Source organism: Bactrocera neohumeralis, chromosome 4 (genome assembly GCF_024586455.1).
Source record: "Bactrocera neohumeralis isolate Rockhampton chromosome 4, APGP_CSIRO_Bneo_wtdbg2-racon-allhic-juicebox.fasta_v2, whole genome shotgun sequence".
Classification (NCBI taxonomy): Eukaryota; Metazoa; Arthropoda; class Insecta; order Diptera; family Tephritidae; genus Bactrocera; species Bactrocera neohumeralis.
In genome coordinates this window covers 53468091-53476024 of record NC_065921.1, presented here as the reverse complement: position 1 = coordinate 53476024, position 7934 = coordinate 53468091, and the positions used below count along the sequence as shown (strand labels likewise).

General features: G+C 40.5%; 1 long non-coding RNA gene across 1 annotated transcript; it reads left to right on the top strand.

Annotated features, from left to right (window-relative positions):
• The first annotated feature begins 7038 nt into the window (after window positions 1–7038).
• On the top strand, window positions 7039–7225 carry LOC126754731 (uncharacterized). The gene is made up of 2 exons (XR_007666413.1): window positions 7039–7105; window positions 7188–7225. It is a non-coding gene; the product is annotated as an uncharacterized LOC126754731 (long non-coding RNA).
• The last annotated feature ends 709 nt before the right edge of the window (window positions 7226–7934 follow it).

Genomic DNA, 7934 nt, shown 5'->3' with positions numbered 1-7934 from the left:
AGCTTAAAGAGGCGAAAGCTCTGTACAAAGTGGGTGCCTCGCAAGTTCATAATCCAACAAAAACAACGAATAACTGATTCTGAGAAGTGTTTGGAGTGTTTTTTAATCGTATTAAAACCGGAATTTTGAGTCGGTGTGTGGCAATAGAAACATAGCTCCAACATTTCCACTGAAAATCAATCGACAGTTATTCTAGTGGACTGCATGATGAACCGGTTCTCAGGCGTGGTAAGACGAAAAAGTCGGTTGAAAAGGTTATGACATCAACCCTTTGGGATGCACATGCTATAATACATACTAACTATGTTATAATCCATTTCACTGTGTATTTGGTTGCAGTTCTTTTCTTCTGTTCCAAATACTTAGCAATTGTATTATTTTTGAGGAAGAATATGTTTAAAATTGTACGCATATATTCAAATAATTCCTTCAAACATGAATTTTGAACAAATGCTTCTGAATAATGATTCCTTCAAACATGAATTTTGAACAAATGCTTATGTTTTTAAATATAATTTTGTATTTATGAGTTGTATTAAACTTTGATATAAAGAGATAAAAGGTATTCTATGTCCTTACCCTGGTTCTGAGCTGCTTCCCCACCAATTTTCAGCCAAATCGGTTCAGCCGTTCTTGAGTTATAAATGGTGTAAACCAACAACTTTCTTTTTTTATATACAGTGTGCAAAATCCATATTCGTACACCACTGGTTTTTCTATATTATCACCACTACTTCTACATTTAATTGAAAGATTCACTTAATTTTGTATTAATACATTATACGTTAGAAGTACTTCTCTGATTTCCTAATTTTTTTTTAAATTTAAAACGTAATTGCTTATTTATGGCAATCATTACGAAATTTCTAAGCAAAATTCGTATTCGTACAGCATGGCATCCCCCTATAACAAAGCTTGGAATATACCGTTACTTCGAAATTTTCGAATTCCCGATAAGAAGTTGCTTGTGTTTGCTCTATTTCTTGAAGTGTGCTTTATTTTGTGTGAAAAAAGTGAAAAGCTTAAAAAATGGGACGGAAATCAAGTGAATTAACAAATGAAATGAGAAATTTAGTTATAAATTTATATAAAGATGGCAACTCTTCGAGAAATCGGAAAAATTACGAAACGGAGCTGCTCCACTATTCAATCCATTATTAAAATATATAAAGAAAGTGGAAGAATCAATAAAAAGATCAGAAAACAAAACAGATGCATTTTAAATAGGCGCCAACAATCTTTTATTCTACGATGGGATAATGAATGCTAAAGTACATAGACATACTAAAACGAAATCTACACCAAAGTGCTGAAAAATTGGGTTTGGGAAGTCGCTTCATATTCCAACAGGATAATGATCCCAAACATACGCATTAGATACAAGGCTTTGGATATTATATAACTGTCCAAAATATCTGAAAACGCCACCTCAGAGCCCTGACATAAACCCAATTGAGAACTTCGGTCTATCTTGAAAAATTCATTAAAAAATTATAGCATTAGAAATCTTCAGGATCTTAAACAAGCTTTATGAAAAGAATGGGAAAAAATATGTCCAAAACTTACCAAAAAATTGGTGAAATCGATGTCACGATGCTTACATTCTGTTTTAAAACAAAAAGGTTATCAACACCTACTTAAAATGACATACAACTTTTTTTATAATTAATTGACAATATTTTTTTATGTGCAAAATTGTTACAAAATGCGTGGTGTACGAATATGGATTTTGCATACTGTACTTATATAGATATAATTATAATTTTTATTTTGAATCTCATTTTGCAATTGCAATTTACGCAACCAACCATATAAAATACCAGACACTGGGACTTATAACGGAAACATTATACATATTGCCGCTCCAATTTTTTTGTAGTAACGACAACTGAGCGGAGGATGGAGTCATGTATAGAAGTTCACACAAGTGAGGAAAGTTCTCTGATCGCCATTCACTTGGGAGTGGCCAGAAACGATTCTTTTACATATGACTCAAGCAGCTCACCACTTCCGGTCTTTGACCAAGTATCCTCTGGGTAGCCTAAGAACATCCGTTTGAAGGCGAGCTAAAGTGAGAAGACGAAACATCCCCTGCATAGCGTTGTGCTCTGGGTTTGGGACCCGCCACGTAAAAAAAGGAATCCCAAAGAAAAAAAAAGCAACAAGCCTCGGATGAGAGACCCCCCTCTTGATGACGACCATGGCAAACGAAATGAGGACTACGAATTAAGGGCATGCACCTGGAATGTCCGGTCCCTTAATGGGAAGGTGCCGCTGCCCAGCTGGTTGATGTCCTCGTGAAAATAAAGGCTGACATCACCGCCGTCCAAGAAATGCGATGGACGGGACAAGGACAAAGACGAGTAGGTCCTTGTGACATTTACTACAGTGGCCATATAAAGGAGCGCAAGTTTGTTGTGGGATTCGTGGTGGGAGAGAGACTCCGTCGCCGATTACTATCATTCACTCCGGTGAACGTCTAGCCATAATCCTCATCAAAGCGAGGTTCTTCAACATATCGCTGATTTGCGCCCACGCCCCGACGGAAGAGAAGGACGATTTGACCAATGATGCCTTCTGTGAGCGATTGGAGCGCGCTTATGAGCTGCCCTCGCCACGATGTCAAAATTGTGCTGGCGACTTTAACGCCAGGTTGGGCAAAGAAGGTATATTTGGCACTACGGTCGGTAAATTCAGCCTCCACGACGAAACATCCCCAAATGGGTTGAGGCTGATTGACTTCCCCGGGGCCCGAAATATGGTTATCTGTAGTACTGATTCCAGCACAAGAAAATACATCAAGCTACCTGGCTGCCTCCGGATCGAAAAACTACCAACCAGATCGATCATGTTGTGATAGACGGAAGGCACGTCTCCAGTGTTCTAGACGTGCGTACGCTTGTTGCCGAGATCCTTACAAAAAACGACAGCCGTCAACAATTTGCTTCGACGTCGGAAGCTGCAATCACAACAGACAGCCGAACGATTTTCTATTGCCTCCTGCTCTCTGAGAACACAACTCGGTATAAAGGGAACTGTGGGACGGCATTTCAAACTCCTTACGTACAGCTGCAATCGAAACCATTGGTTTCAGGAAAGTGCAAAAGAACAGCTGTACGACGAGGAATGCCGTGTCGTAGCGGAGAAAAAACAGACTGCCTACCTCGCAATGTTACGATCGACCACAACACGTGCGGGATGGATAGATACCGAGAGTTGAAGAGGAAGCGAGACACATTTGCAGACAGAAAAGAAAGAGGCCGAAATGCGTGAGTACGAAGAGCTTGATAAGCTGGCCGACAGGGGTAATGCTCGAAAATTCTACGAAAAAATGCGGCGGCTTACAGATGGTTTCAATACCGGAGCATACTCTTGTAGAACCCCAAAGGTGATCTAGTGACCGATGCCCAGAGCATACCTAAATTATGGAAGGAACACTTCCAACTTTCTGAATGGCAGTGAACGCACAACGCCAGGAGAAGGCGAACCCGATTCCCCAATCGATGACGATGGAGCAGACGTTCCGTTACCCGACCATGAAGAAGTTCGAATAGCAATCAATCGCCTGAAAAACAACAAAGCGTCCGGGGCCGATGGATTGCCGGCCGAGCTATTCAAACACGGCGGCGAAGAACTGATAAGGAGCATGCATCAGCTTCTTTGTAAAATAGTCGGACGAAAGCATGCCCAACGATTGGAATTTAAGCTATTCCCAATCCATAAAAAAGGAGACCCCACAATCTGCGCCAACTACCGTGGGATTAGCCTTCTCAACATCGCATATAAGGTTCTATCGAGCTTATTGTGTGAAAGATTAAAGCCCACCGTCAACAAACTCATTGGGCCTTATCAGTGTGGCCTTAGACCTGGCAAATCAACAACCGACCAGATATTCACCATGCGCCAAATCTTGGAAAAGACCCGTGAAAGGAGAATCGACACACACCACCTCTTCGTCGATTTCAAAGCTGCTTTCGACAGCACGAAAAGGAGCTGCCTTTATGCCACGATGTCTGAATTTGGTATCCCCGCAAAACTAATACGGCTGTGTAAACTGACGTTGAGCAACACGAAAAGCTCCATCAGGATCGGGAAGGACCTCTCCGAGCCGTTCGATACCAAACGGGGTTTCAGACAAGGCGACTCCATATCGTGCGACTTCTTCAACCTGCTTCTGGAGAAAATAGTTCGAGCTGCAGAACTAAATAGAGAAGGTACCATCTTCTATAAGAGTGTACAGCTGATGGCGTATGCCATGTATGTATGATATTAATATCATCGGCCTCAACACCCGCGCCGTTAGTTCTGCTTTCTCCAGGCTGGACAAGGAAGCACAGAAAATGGGTCTGGCAGTGAAAGAGGGCAAGACGAAATATCTCCTGTCATCAAACAAACAGTCGTCGCACTCGCGACATGGCTCTCGTCACTGTTGACAGAAGCCAATGTGTTTTAACGTGAATACCTGTCTACGAAGACTCAATTCCACGGTGCCCAGAAGCACAGCGTTGATCAGCGCCCCAAAGCATAAGTGTGTGCACCCGCACCATACTCTGGAGAACCAAAGCATGAAGGCTGGCACACACACATACCTTGGTTCCAATTGGTAGAGTGGGACTCCCTATCTACCTTGGTCGGGTTCGAGGCCCATGTAAAACCTCTGCCGTACTCTGGGTCCGACACCCAGCCGCAGTGCGACTCCACATTGGACAAATGCCCTTCCTGCATTTAGGTTTAAACCACAGCCACCCGAAGGGCCGACCAATTGAGCAGATGAACTCAATGGCAGATTGGAGTTTCCTCCAAGGGTTTACTGTTCCTCGTGGTACCATGTTAAAGTCTTTGGTGTGACTTTTGTAACTTTTGGCTACTACCAGTTTGAGCTCATAGTAATTCCAACTCATGACTGGTGACATTTGTCGCTTGAACAACAAATGCCTTTATGTTAGGAATTAATATACAAACTATAATATCATTTCAAGCTAATATTATAGCCTTTTTCTGACTTTGACCATGCTGACATTCGAGACAAGACCAGATAAATGTCATACACATTTCCCCCTCTACCCAAAGGGGTCCCGCCTACCCGCAGGGGGGACGTCACTGTTGACAGTCATAACTTTAGTATTAACAGCACCAACAATGTCAGCATGGAAATCGAACGCAGGATTGCTCTTGCCAACAGGTGCTACTCCGGACTGTGTAGGCAATTGTGAAGTAAAGTCCTCTCTCGACGAACAAAAGCCAAACTCTATCAGTCGCTCATAATTCCTGTCCTGCTATATAGTGCAGAGGCTTGGACGATGACAGCAACCGATGAGTCGACGTTACGAGTTTACGAGAGAAAGGTTCATGGCGAAAGATTTATGGTCCTTTGCGCATTGGTCCCGGCGAATATCGCATTCGATGGAACGATGAGCTGTACCAAGATATACGACGACTTTCAGCGAATTAAAATACAGCGGCTACGCTGGCTAGGTCATGTTGTCCGAATGGACGAAAACACTCCAGCTGTGAAAGTATTCGACGCAGTACCCACCGGGGGAAGCAGAGGAAGAGGAAGACCTCCACTCCGTTGGAAGGACCAAGTGGAGAAGGACCTGGCTTCGCTTGGAATATCCAATTGGCGCCACGTAGCGAAAAGAAGAAACGACTGGCGCGCTGTTGTTAACTCGGCTATAATCGCGTAAGCGGTGTCTACGCCAATTAAGAAGAAGAAGAAGAAGTAAAGACGCACAGACATGCTCACCCGCAATTATAAATATAACACACAAGAAATTTTACTTAGACATTTTTGGCCCAACGTGAAGGGAAATGTGTAGAACAGAAACAATAAAATATGAAATTTGTTTACAACACAAGTATGAAAGACATCCAAAACAAACAACCTATAGGAAAATCTCCAATTCCAACAAAAGTAGGAATACAGTGGTGGCCATAACATATGCAACTAATACATTATTTTAGAAAAAGTTTATTTATCTCACTATTAAACTTTGCAGACTGTTGATTGAACATGAAATTATTATAATTTGGTATTTTTACTCTTAATTAACGTTTTTAAACCAAAAAATTTCATTCATAAAAAAATAATAAAAATTCCATTTCGATTTCACCTCTAAAATTACTTGGACAAAACAAATGCAACTTTTTGAAACAATGGTAAAAAGTAAGATAGAGGCAATTAAATTATCTATGGTTTTTATCAGAATCGATTGCCAAACTTCTTGGAGTGTATTAAAAAGTTCATCGCCATTTTGAGGTTATTACTGTGTATTCGCCTGTTATCCAGCTTTACAAGTTATCAATGGGGATGAGATCTGGGGTCTGTAGTGCCATTCCATAACATGAACGTTTTTGCCTCAAACCAAGACTTGACATATTTGGCCGTATGCTTTGGGTCTTTGTCTTGTTGGAAGACCCAACTCAATGGCATTTCCCACGCAGCATGGGGCAACATGACAATATGACACTCTCCAAAATATATTTATAGTCGTATTGATTCATAATTCTATTAATCTTATATAATGGGCCACCTCGGTTACCAGAAAAAGCAGCAACACATTACACGTTGCACCATGCTTAACTGTTTTCTTACGATAACGAGGATCATACCTTTTATTTACTGGCCTTCGCACATAAGACGTTCCATCACTGCCTATTAAGTAAAAATTTGACTTATCACTGAATAGAACTGTTTTCCATTTACTAATTGGCCTTAGACGCTATTTAGCGAATTTCAAACGCTTGGCTTTGTGTTTTACCGAAATCATCGGTTTGTATGCGAGACGACAACCTCTTAGTGAGGCTTTTAAGAGGCGCCTACTCACATTTTTTGTGGATAATTGCAAATCTAAACCTTTAATGATTTGTGATGGGACTATTTCAGAACTTTTTTGGACAGTTATACTATTAAATTGTCTGTCCTTTGGGTCGTTTTGCGTGCGCTACCGCCTTGGTGAATAGCAGATACTTCTTTTGTTGTAACAAATTTTTTTATTAGTCGCGAAATTGTGCTTTTGTGCACATTTAATTTTGTAGTACAGTGAAAGCTCGCTAATCCGAACGGTGTGTAATCCGAATTATCCAGTAATCCGAATTGAATAAAGTACGCGTTGCATACTCTATAGTCCGCATTGATTGCCGCTCTCTAATCCGAATTTTAATTTTTCTATCCTTTTGTAGCGTAGGTGCACATATTTGTTTTGACATACATAAGTGCAAACAACGTAGAAAGCCTGTTTCAACGTGTTCTCGAAGTGTGAATGGAATTTTACAACTAACGGGACATCATTTGATATGCATACACATGTATGTATGTACAAATGAATGCATATTCAATGATTTATTTTAGTTCTGGAATACATTACACGCGACGACATCAATTTAAATTCCAATATGACAAAAAGACGTGCACATAAAACATTATCACTAGCTGATAAAATTAAAATAATACAAGAGATAAACCGCGGACAATCTGGAAAACTTTTAGCAGATAAATATGGTGTAGAACTTCTACAATTTGTGACATAAAAAAATTCCGAAAATATTAGGGAGGTATAGAATCCGTATTATGTACTAAAGTATTTTACAAAAATGAGTTAATTGTATACATACCTATTTTATAAGATTTGCTGAGAATTCTGATGAAAAACTTTTGAAGCAGCGCAAGACACTCAAAACGGGTGAGTACGAAGAGTTTGAGCAAAAATTACATGCTTGGTTTGAAGAGAAGCGGTCACGACATCAAACCATTTCAGCGGGAGTTTTACGACCAAAGGCAAAATCACTTTATCAGAAAATGTATAGCAATGAATCGTTTAAAGCTAGCGATGGATGGTTTCAAAAGTTTAAGAAACGATTTTCTGTGCGAAACTTAAAAATATGCGGAGAGTCTTTATCTGCTAGACCGAATCTTGTTCTGTTTTCAAAATGAG